Source organism: Tachypleus tridentatus, unplaced genomic scaffold, assembly GCF_004210375.1.
Source record: "Tachypleus tridentatus isolate NWPU-2018 unplaced genomic scaffold, ASM421037v1 Hic_cluster_2, whole genome shotgun sequence".
Lineage (NCBI taxonomy): Eukaryota > Metazoa > Arthropoda > Merostomata > Xiphosura > Limulidae > Tachypleus > Tachypleus tridentatus.
Genome location: NW_027467782.1, coordinates 27653133 through 27665684, shown reverse-complemented (window position 1 = coordinate 27665684; position 12552 = coordinate 27653133). Strand labels below are relative to the sequence as shown.

The following is a 12552-nucleotide window of genomic DNA, read 5'->3' as shown; positions in this document are numbered from 1 at the left end:
TCTCCAATATAGTATTGGGTATAGTATATTCATTGTATTTTATAAATTATGTTAGTGTTGTGTTTGCCAGTTTAGTTTTTACATTGTGTGGACTTTAGTTTTGAACTTAGTTTTTGAATAAATTTGGTGTTTACTAGAATGTTGTGTTTTTTACATGTTTTTACTCAAATGTTGGTTATTTTCTTTTGCTGATGTTGAAAACATATCATATGCAGCAGTATACGATTTTGTAGTCTGTTGTATTTTGGGATTTACTAATGTTTGTCTCTTGTTGATCTAGGTGTGCGAGTATAATTTTTAACAGTTCTTTGAGGAAATTTGTTGATGAAGTGCTGTTTTATTTTGTTGATTTCATCATTAATTTTATCAGGTGAACATAGCTTTGTGGCTGTGTTTATTTGGTTTCTTAATATGTTGAGTTTCTGTTTTGTTTCATGTGCTGAGTCCTAAATTACTAGAACTGATACACAATTAAAACAAATCACAGAAAAATCACCCATACTGGATTATACATTATACCATTCAAGGAGCAATAAACAATAACATTATGTATTAGTAGATGTATACTGTTACAAGCTATAAGGCATTGAAAATAAACAGTTCTAGTATTCCATTACAACTTTATATCATTCCAGAAAAAAATGTAATTGAGGTTTATTTCTTAACTTTATATGAAGGTAGGGAGGTCAGTTAAGTCCACCAACCCAGTATAGTGTCATGGTAGAGAAAATAAGAGAGGTAATACAAAATGTCTCTGAAAACAAATCATTTCACACTGATTTAGAAAATTTCAGAGATTATGCAAATAAAGTTTGGAAAGTTTCAGATGACAACAATATTTTTAACATGAAAATCACTTTGCATTTGGACCAGTTAATCATCTTACTCCATATACTTATGGAAAAATGTTAATAAAAATACATAATCGAAAATTCCAATTCTTTTGTCTGCAAAGGATATGCATACTGTATGCCAAGTCTTGTGAAGCTACATTAGGTACTATCACTGTTATGGTGCATAGATATATTCCTAGTTACATGATACACAAACCAGTTATGGAAGTGTTAATTTCAGTTTCTGTGTTATATCTTGTGTAACAGTACACTTCTGTAAAATCTGGTAAAGAGATTTTAATGTTGTATTTCTACTTCTTATAAAGCAGAAACAATATATTTGTAATTTGTGTTGTCCTACAGAGAAATTTTGAAAGAGGTAAATGTATAGGAGGAGTGGTTGTATCATGACTCAAGGTGTCTACTTTTGTTGTTTAAAGTTTGTATAGGAGGAGTGGTTGTATCATGACTTGAGGTGTCTACTTTTGTTGTTTAAAGTTTGTATAGGAGGAGTGGTTGTATCATGACTTGAGGTGTCTACTTTTGTTGTTTAAAGTTTGTATAGGAGGAGTGGTTGTATCATGACTTGAGGTGTCTACTTTTGTTGTTTAAAGTTTGTATAGGAGGAGTGGTTGTATTGACTGTTGTTGTTTAAAGTTTGTATAGGAGGAGTGGTTGTATCATGACTTGAGGTGTCTACTTTTGTTGTTTAAAGTTTGTATAGGAGGAGTGGTTGTATCATGACTCAAGGTGTCTACTTTTGTTGTTTAAAGTTTGTATAGGAGGAGTGGTTGTATCATGACTTGAGGTGTCTACTTTTGTTGTTTAAAGTTTGTATAGGAGGAGTGGTTGTATCATGACTTAAGGTGTCTACTTTTGTTGTTTAAAGTTTGTATAGGAGGAGTGGTTGTATCATGACTTAAGGTGTCTACTTTTGTTGTTTAAAGTTTGTATAGGAGGAGTGGTTGTATCATGACTTAAGGTGTCTACTTTTGTTGTTTAAAGTTTGTATAGGAGGAGTGGTTGTATCATGACTCAAGGTGTCTACTTTTGTTGTTTAAAGTTTGTATAGGAGGAGTGGTTGTATCATGACTCAAGGTGTCTACTTTTGTTGTTTAAAGTTTGTATAGGAGGAGTGGTTGTATCATGACTTAAGGTGTCTACTTTTGTTGTTTAAAGTTTGTATAGGAGGAGTGGTTGTATCATGACTTTTGTTGTTTAAGGTGTCTACTTTTGTTGTTTAAAGTTTGTATAGGAGGAGTGGTTGTATCATGACTCAAGGTGTCTACTTTTGTTGTTTAAAGTTTGTATAGGAGGAGTGGTTGTATCATGACTTAAGGTGTCTACTTTTGTTGTTTAAAGTTTGTATAGGAGGAGTGGTTGTATCATGACTTAAGGTGTCTACTTTTGTTGTTTAAAGTTTGTATAGGAGGAGTGGTTGTATCATGACTTAAGGTGTCTACTTTTGTTGTTTAAAGTTTGTTTTTTCTCGTGAATTTCAGTTGAGCTTTATTATTTTTCAGATTTTTTATTTGCCTACAGCTATAATCAGAATTACCATGTCACTGAATATTTAAGATACATTGATTTCAAAATTAAAAAAGACTGAATAAGAATCTCTTGTATTTATTAATGTACACCAGGTGACAGCTGTCTTGTTTCAGGTAAATGGATAAAATAATAATAATAATAAAGTGAGTTTGTTTTTAAGTTAAATATGGAAAGAAACGTTTTGTACAAGTAAGACATCAGTTGAAAACTAATTCTGAGGAAATTGTTAACAGAGTTATCTTATTGAGTAAAACTTTTGTTTCCCTAAATTATAATATTTCCCCAGGGCAAGAACATGTTTGTGTATGCATATAATTCATGACTAAACATTAAAATAACAAAAGTAATATGATAAACTTTAAAACAGTAGATCTTAGCAAACTAAAAGCCTGTATTTCTGTTAATTCTATAATTTGTAGTGAAAATGAACCTGTTTACATTAGGTAATCTGACTTTACCTGTTAACACAATTATAGTTTTATATTTATTTCAAGACTAGCACTGATATTTATGGTTTAAAAAATGTATAATTTTACTAAATGTAGGGTGACTGTTTTGTATTATTTCACGTACAGGAGGCATGACTTCTGACAGTTGAAAAATTTACAAAAGGATGAATAATTTTTAGTGTAATTTATGGTGGGCATCTTCAGAAAATATTGTTAATTCTTATGTTTTAGCATGGAGGCAGTTGTCTGTAATTTACTTGCTTTGATTAATCACAGGGAGACATTGCTATAAAAATTGTATTGGCTCTTTGGACCACCATTGTAAATGGTATTTAACATGATCCATCCCCATGTCTACTGTGTCCCAGTATTATATTGACCTCAGATTTTATTTTCTCCACTCAATAGAAAACGTGTACAAAGAAATTATGTGCTTCTTTTATTTGTTTTACCATTTATTTTACTGTATTCTGTGTAAAACATTTTTAATATTTAATATGTAGTAGAGCACAGTAGAATGTAAAATCATATCCAGTAGTTTGTTATATTATACTAATCATTGATGTTGATACTGGGCTTGGAGTCTGAAGCATGAAAACTCATTATTTTATTTTTTCACCAGTACAATCTAGTAACTTCACGACACATTTGGCTATCTCAAACAGCTTTAAGCCCTTAACAATATATGCATATTTATGCTTAAATTTTATTGCTTTTGAACTGTGTCTAACTGATGATATCACTACACAAGTTGTGAACCACTTTGTAAACATGTAGCTTAGGTTACCTGAAGAAATTATGTTATGCATTGGTTACTAATGAGCATATCACAGGAAATCGTTTTGTTTTTTTATTTATTTAACCTAATCTAAAACTTATATTTTATTTACCTTTATAATAATAAATAATACACATGAAAAACTGAAAATATAGTACTTACCTGGATCTTTTTTTTATCAACTCTTAATTAAAACTATTATTATAATGGTATTACTGCACTAAATGATTTTAGTTAATCAAAATGCAACAAACAATACAAAATAACATGCTTAAAGCACATATTGTCCTAGGACTAACAAAATTTTCTGGCTTTCTTACCATTCAGTAAGACCCAATAAAAATTTAGCTAAACTTGCCAATGCGTTTCTTGTGGGAATAAAATTTGCACTGGAAGCAAAATAAACAAACTCCTGAACAGAAAATTATGTAATATAATATTTGGATTTCTGTTGGTTAAAAGTAATATAATTTTAAATATCAAAGAGAACTAAATATTGGAAACTTGTGAAAGAGAAAACTTAATTGTGGGTGTGGCTAAAGGGACTTGATTTTCTAGTTTATAGCTCTGTAACCAAATAAGATTGAAGGCTATAAAAAATTATACTTTGTCTGAGTAATAACAATATTATAATGAGCGACTTATGTCAAATTTTGTAGTTCTTCAAGAAGTGGTCAATGAATAAGAGAAGAGAAAATACTTAAAATGCAAATATCACAATTCTGAAACAATGGAAAATTGAAGACATTTTAAATGTTGTCTAAAAACTAGGAAATTAAAACTATAATTTCCAAATTTATTTTACAAGCTAAGTTTTGTTGCCAAGTTTACTTACCATGATAATAAAAGTAACTTTATTAAATTTTGAATATAACTCGGTAAACTCTCATGACATGCCTCAAGCAATATGATCAATGTAAGTATGAAAGAACAAAAGCCCAAGCACTGACCCTCAGGTACTCCATAATTAACAAGCGTACAGTTTAATTGAGGCACTCAAGTGATCAATGTTGTTTGGAAAGTTTAAATAGTCTCAAACCAGGTACTCTACATGGAAACCATAAATATGTAAAAAGCCACTGATCATGCGAGTACTTAGTTAATACACTGAACTTTCAGAAAAACATGTCATTCATATACTGGTTGACTTGCCAAACCTTTATCTTTATTTATAATTACTTTCACTTTCATTTCTTTCGTAAATTATCCGATATTTCCAGCTGTTATTTCATTCAATTGATCCAAAATAACAGTTCTTTTCAAATAAATGATAAGACTGATACGATATGCATGTTCACGTAATGTTGGAATTTTACCTTTTTTTCTCAACACTTTACTTATGTTTATTCATTTTAAATTTTAAGTTTCTTTCACTTTGATCAATGTATACAACAAAGTTAAAACTATTGCTTGCCAAAATTCCATCAGTAACAGCCTTTTATTTACTAGTATTCTTCAGCTTTCCTCACTACCAAAGTTAGAATAAGTTGACTAAATTTCATTAAACAATGTTTATACCCCATTATGACAAGAGGGCACAATGTTAAAATTTAAAAAAACAAAGGCAAGGTACCACCAAGACTTATTTTTATATCAGTGTGATTGGTTTATGAAATTAGTTATTGTTTGCACTAGTGGAGGTCAGTACTTACAGAGAATCAAAGATATAACTATTCAATGTATTATGTTTATTTCCACATTCCATCACTTTTCTCTGTATTAAGTCATCTACATCTATTCTTTACACATGTTAAACTGAAGATGAAAAAAGTCAAAAACAATATTCACTTATTATAAAATGATAGGAGTATGAAAATGTATTGTAAATTAAAATATACATATAGAAAGACATTCTCAGTTCCTATTAAGCCTTATTCAAAACTTAGATAATTTAAATTTAAGCAAATTACTTAATTATTAATAAATACATCTTAAATTCCAAGACTCAATAAATAAGTCAGAGTGTGGTATGTGACTAACATGGAAATTTTGGTCTATTTATATATATATATAAATATCACTATTCACTTTGGTTAGTGTTGCTTTTTAATTACCTTAACATGCTAATAAATAAATGCTGGTTAAATTGCTGAATGGTACCAAAAATTTTTCAACAAACTGAATGACAAGTTACTTGAAATGTTTAAACTTATTAAAGTTACATGAAACTAAGCAGATACTAAATACTATAGAAATTAACTTACTTTCCACTTACAAGTGTGTCCTCACATACATTCAAAATCACAGAATCTTGGCAGATGGTTCAATTCACATAGACAATGCCCAGCTTGTTGAAGCTTGTTTCTGTTTGTGCAGATAGTCATGGGACAACACCACTGATATAATACAAAATTCTGCTTTACCACATGTAAGAAAGGAGTGTATTATCCAATGTAAACTTTTAGATAGGCTAGAATCATGATTTATCTGGGTGATAAAAACACAGCATTAGAACATTTAAACATGAGGTACAGCTCAACACAAGTACTTGTTTATAAAAAGTTATTCTGCATTTTCAAAGATTTTGTTGCTCAAAAATTATATCACAATGATCCATTGATTTACTCTGAATATGTAGATGAAGATCAAAGTTACAAAATAGTAGGTTATGCTCTAATTAATATATATTAAATGAAAGTGTTATTTTTCTATCTCACTTTCTGAACAAATGTAATACTTTTTATTCACCTGAAAGAAAAATAAAGACACTAAAATATAACTACTTTTTTATCTTTAACCCACACATCAATTTTAATACTTACACAAAAAGACACAGCATAGAATTTGTTCACAAGCACACATTGTTACTCAGTATTTTAAGTTTGATATTAAATCTTTCTTATACAATACTTAGAGGAAAATTACATACAAACAGAGGCTTTAAAGAAGTTTGATTTTTATTTTGTTGTTGTTTAATAAATGTAACAACACTATCAACCTTATAATAACATAACTTGAAAACAACAGACAGCTGTCAGTTAGGTTTGCACTCAGCTGAGCCAATTTTCTATCACAGTTAGCTTTAGAAATCTCTATAAAAGTCATACTTATTCACCAAGCTGATATCATATCTCTTACTGTACACAAATATTGAAAAATTTGTTTACAAGGAATTTTCCAAACATGAATTCAAATGTCATCAGTTTAAGACAATGACTTGAAATGTCAACTCTATATATTTCAATTTTTTACACATTTTACTAGTAGGATAATATTATTTGTGAATATAGATGTCTGTCCACTGCTTACAATTATGAATAAGAAAATAAAAATTTAATTTGTGTTTCAATTATGTCTGTTGTATAATTTTTTTAAATTCTGTTCAGAAACAAAATGTTTTGTTGAGTTCTAAGTATTTATGTGTTTGTAATTAAGCACAAATATACACAATAGGCTATCTTTGCTTACCCACCATGTGTATCAGAACACAGAACCAATTTTCTGGGATTAAAAGTCCACACACTGTGCTGCTGGTGATAGTGCAAGAATTCTAAAAACTCTGTTAACAAGTGCAAAAACATGAATAACTCATTCAAACTTTTGACATAGGGGTGTTATAAAGTCATTCTGCTCTTAACAAGTACATAAAAAGGGAAAATTGTTTGAAAATGTGATAAATACTCATAATACCAACACTGCTGTAAGATTATTGGAAGTTACACCTTTATAGTAAGAAGGAATATTTTAAAACAAGTGCAACATTTCAATCTCTCATGCAATCATTCTCAAGAACAAAAGTTTTTATAATAAAGAAGGTTCTAGTAATTATATCAACACTCAACACCCTTAAAATGTGTTTAAAGAACTTTTAGAAAAACTGTCTATATTCACAGCCAAATATTTGCTTTTTGTGGTTGTATAAGAAATGTAAGTGAAGTGATACAACTCTAAATATTTTGGTGCTTTCTAATGATCAACTACAGTTCAGAATGAAAGTATTGTAAAAATAATTTCTACCAGAATAACTCTAACTGAAATTTTCATCTTGAAAGGCACCTCAGGGCTAAATCAGTAAATGAACAGATCAATCACACCTAGAATTCCCTGTTATTAATTTTATGACAGCATGTTCCCTTAAAATATCAAAAAATATTACAAATAATCTTTTCCATATTTTGAATCCTTAGCCCCTATATTTTCAGTGTCTTATCAAAAACTCTGAGAACCACAGTAAACACTAAAAAAGTATAAAAGCTAAAAGATTTTCTATTTAAATGCCCTATTTACATTCCATTTTCATGGCAGTGTGATCCACAATTGTTTTTATCCTTTTTTGTTAATAATTTTACCCAGTTTGTCTGTAATTCCTCCTTATTATCAATATGTAGATTTTCTTATTACTACTTCCTTTCAATGGACTGTATCAATAACCTTTTATTGATGAGTCAATCAAAATGTTAAACTCTATGTGTTAAACAAAGAAAATACTTTTACTTATTCATGTAGTCTAACAAAAATGTTTATTACCCTTGTAATTCCTGAATATTTTAATTTGGACATGAAGCATGGTCCTCACAAATCAGAAACCAGGAAGTTTCATGGCAACAGATACACAAGAAACAAGCAACTGAAAAAAGACAAATAAGATTAGTAGCAGCACAAGATAATCACTCGGTAGCAAAATGCTGTTGATACTTATAGTGCAAGTACCAGTTTTGAAGCTAACATCTAAGCACGATTCCATGATGCAAGGTGCTTTTAAGAGAAAATCTAGACATTTGTATACTTTTGAAGGTATCGTAACAAAGAACATATCACACAAGAAAATATCCACAGTGGTAATATGTTTGTTGATAAGGACAATCTATCAGAAGTAGCAAGGGAGTTTTGTAAGTGTTTCTGAGAGGTTGGTTGATTTAAAGTTTTATAGCACAAAGCAGTTAGGCTATCTATGTAAAACATCCAGTAAAAAAAGTAAATTTAGTAAAATTCATAAAAGGAAATTAAGGTAAAACAAAATAATGTTTAAAAAACAACACATAAATAGCATAAAACCAAAGTTTACATCAAGTCTACAACATTAAGAGAAAAACTACAGTAATTCAAGTTGTAAAGGACTTTCTGTAGTGTAACTGTAATTATCGTAACTCACCAGGAGGACAAAGAGGTAAGTACAAAAACCACCATAAGTCACCTGAAGTTGGCCTTTCTAATCCTGGTTCCAAATTATTTGATGTTATGGCCATTTTCAAAAAGGAAAGTAACAAAAATGTTTTAAAAGAAGTGTAGCAAAATTATAGACAGGATAACTAATGTGTAGTTCAAACAGCAGCATTAGGCACCTGAAGTTGGCCTTTCCAGTCATGGTTTCAAGTGATTTTAATTTTACAGCCAGTTTCTAATTTCAAATCAAATTACATATACTGTGATTTTCAAAAAGGGAGCCACATTAAAAGTGTGTAATGTATATATTAAAAAACTTAAATGGCATTAAAAAGATTAATGAACTTTATTATCCATGAATGTTAATAAACTAGACATTAAAGCATATTTATAATTAAAAGTTTTATACTATCTGATACAGAGATGCCAACTATTTCAAATGACTGAGCATAATGATTGTAGACAGAACCCTTCCACAGTTTCAGTCCTTTTAGATTTGCCAGAAACAAGATAATCTGGTAAACGAGGCCTCTTTTTTTCCAACTTGTGAATGATCGCATTGGTGTTTCTATGCTGCTTAGAAAATGATAAATACCCATCGACACAAGCGCTGATTGGCTGACAAACACTGATGACATAACTATGGATTCCCCCCACGTACCCAGTAGGAGAAGCACTGTACTTAAACTATTGGTAGATGTTAGAGATACAAATATTTTTTATTATTTCAAGCACAAACATGATTATTGCAAGTAGCCATTTGGACTGTCTTTTATTTATTATCAAAATTTATTTGTATTTTACTAGAAATTTTCTTTTCACCCCTTTCAAGTCCTGGGGAACAATTTATCACTTTATTGTATTGGCCAAAATAATATATAATAATTTGGGAGTTGCAACAAGTTGTAATATTTGTCTATATGAGCATGTAGTTGTAATGTATGCACCAACATCGTAATGATTACGTTCAAATCATAATGGTTGGCATCTCTGCTGATGTTCATGATTTAATTTGTCAGGTATGAAGTTTTGTGCTCAGAAGCAAACAAAGTAACATTTTTATTACTTGGATAAATAAAATTACCAAAAATAGAGAAAATTGTTATCTCTATTTGCAATTAGTTTATTATTATTGTGACAATTGATTAAGTCATAGTTTTGATTAAACTGCACAAAACTAATCAATGTAAATACTGTCTGAACATAACCAATTAAATTTTCTAGTTCTAAACAGTTCTCTCAGTTGTTTAGCATGAGTGTGGCACTACAATACATGCTACAATAACGTGAAGAGGGAACTTCAAGCCATTTCTGCATAGACCACAAATTATTTGTGTACACTGGAAGGTTATGTTAAATAAACAAACAATACTGTCATCATAAACTGAGACAAGTACCTTTATAATGCAATTTTTTCATACGTATGATGTAGCGTAGGCTTATCCATACCTACTGAAAGTTTAAGAAATCCTCTTAATTCTTAAACATAAAATTCCACTTCCAGAAGAAACTCCCTTCCCCCCAATACACAACAGAATGTTTCAAAACTTTCCAAACAATCACATTTAAATACTTTTTTCTTCATAACATTCCTTAATTGTTTCTAACTTCATGATAAGGACAGAAATAGTTGTTCACATATGTACAAGATGTTGAAAATTTGTTCACTGACTACAAAACTTAGTACCAACAGAGACCAATTCCATGTCTAAAAGTAAGGATGAAAAGACAGTGAAAGACCATACTTACGATGCATGCACTGAGATGATCTGATTCACCATAAAACCCATTCTTAAATTTTTTAATCACAGAACATATTTTAATAAGCTAATTTTCTTTGCTCTTATAAGAAAAATGGTAAAGGTGTCACAAATTAACCTTAATATTTGCAGAACAAGTGTCTAATCCTCCATAAAACAACTCTACTGTTGATCTTATCAGTGAAAAACATTTTCCAAATTCATGTTCATTCATTAAATCTTTTAAAGACTTTCTCAAAAGCATCATTTTATCATCAGAGCTATCGTTCTAGTAGGTCTCAAGTCTTTCCAAATACTTGAATTTGTTTGATTTTCATTTTTTGGAATTTATAAAACATTTTACACTAATCACTTTTGTTATGCAACATGAAGTTGTAACCTGTTTCTGTCAGTATTTTTATCACAATTGTTAATATGTATTAGTGTTAATATGTATTTTGCATTTGTTTTCCTACTTAGCATCTGGGAGTCTCCTATGATAATGTGTTTATTACATTTGTCGTATTGAAAAACATGCAAAGATAGTTTTTTGTGTTCTTTGAATCTAGTTTCCATTTTTATGCTTCTTTCCCCAATGTAGAAGTCATGACAGTTGTTGCATTGTATTTTATAAATCATGTGTGTAGTTTTTATGTGTAAAAAGATGTCCCACATCATTTTCACATGTAGGAAGTTGTGGCTTGAGCACCCACGTCTCAATGTCCTAACTTCTATTTCTAATTCTGTATGTGTTGCTACTCTATTTCTTATATGAGACTGGTGAATGGAGGTTAAGACTGATAGACAGTGTATCCCCACTGCAGTGTGGTTCCTATTTCTTAAGTCATCTCAAAACCCTAGGGTACATATTATGATCCCACACTGTAGCTTGTACCCTGGGATATTTTCAGTCAATGCAGCATTTTTTTTATTTAATTCTTTTTTGAGTTATAACAAACTAACACACACATGTGAATACTATGATGACTGATATTCCATTTCTGCCTTTACAAATGTATCATTAATGTAAAAAAAAGGTATAACTTGCATAACTATCAAAGTTTCTCCATTTAGGCCTATACAGTTCCCCTAGAAGTATACAAACTAGCTTTTGATACATATAAATATTAAATGTCCCAAAATAAACTTAAAATAAATTATTATGGTTATTCTAATCAAATGATGTATACTTTTCACCATACTCATCTTCCAACTGATACAATAATTAAGTTTCATGCAGAATAATTCAAAAATATTAAACTGATTAACATCAACAGAGAATGCCTTTAAAAATTGCATAAACCCCACAAACAATATTATAAGTAAGAAAGAAAATAAACATTTTATTAACATTGTAAAAACTTCTAAGTATCAAACATTATTATTCTGTGAGTAGAAATATTTAGTACTAAATATTAAGCTATTTGTTGGACCTCAAACATTGTGCAAGAACATCATAATTCATGGTTTAATTACAAGTACTCAACTGACAAAATTAAAATTATAAAACAATAGAAAAATGGCCCTGTAAATATTGTAGGCAATATATGTTATTCATTTATTTATAATTATTTTTAATATTGTATCATTCCCACTGATATTCTGAACCAAACTAATTTAAATTCTCTTAAGTCTCACTCTAACTTCATGACTGGCATGGCCAGGTGGTTGAGGAGTTTGACTCGAAATCTGAGGGTCGCGGTTTTGAATCCCTGTCACACCAAACATGCTTGCCCTTTCAGCCATGGGGGAGTTATAATGTTACGATTAATCTCACAATTTGTTGGTAAAAAGAAGCCCAAGAGTTGGCGGAGGGTGGTGATGACTAGCTGCCTTCCTTCTAGTCTTACACTGCTAAATTAGGGACGGCTAGCACAGACAGCCCTCGAGTAGCTTTGTGCGAAATTCCAAAACAAACAAACAAAAAAAAAAGTTAATGTTCGTTGTTTTTCACATGTAAATAATATAAATAAGCTTTTAAAAATTATTATTTATAATAATTTCATAAAATTTTTAAAGTTTACAAAATATTTCCAAACAATATGTATGTTAAATATAGTAAAGTAGCAATTTCTAATAAAGAGAAAACTCAATGAAAA

At 29.9% G+C, this 12552-nt stretch overlaps 1 protein-coding gene and 1 long non-coding RNA gene across 14 annotated transcripts in view; one reads left to right on the top strand and one right to left on the bottom strand.

The window, feature by feature from the left end:
- LOC143242999 (uncharacterized) overlaps positions 1-12552 on the bottom strand; it is a 70681-nt gene that overhangs the window by 19181 nt on the left and 38948 nt on the right. For 4 of the 13 annotated variants that reach the window (XR_013023616.1, XR_013023593.1, XR_013023594.1 and 1 more), the window contains 2 exons: positions 8079-8178; positions 5816-7110 (listed from right to left, as the gene is read on the bottom strand). This is a non-coding gene — a long non-coding RNA (uncharacterized LOC143242999). Of the gene's footprint in view, positions 1-5815; positions 7111-8078; positions 8179-10952; positions 12347-12552 lie in introns of those variants that run through there. The other 9 variants (XR_013023599.1, XR_013023609.1, XR_013023608.1 and 6 more) reach the window with 8 other exon arrangements.
- The window catches only part of LOC143242998 (dynein axonemal heavy chain 12-like), a 115135-nt gene that overhangs the window by 77117 nt on the left and 25466 nt on the right, over positions 1-12552 (top strand). The gene's annotated exons all lie outside the window — the stretch shown is intronic.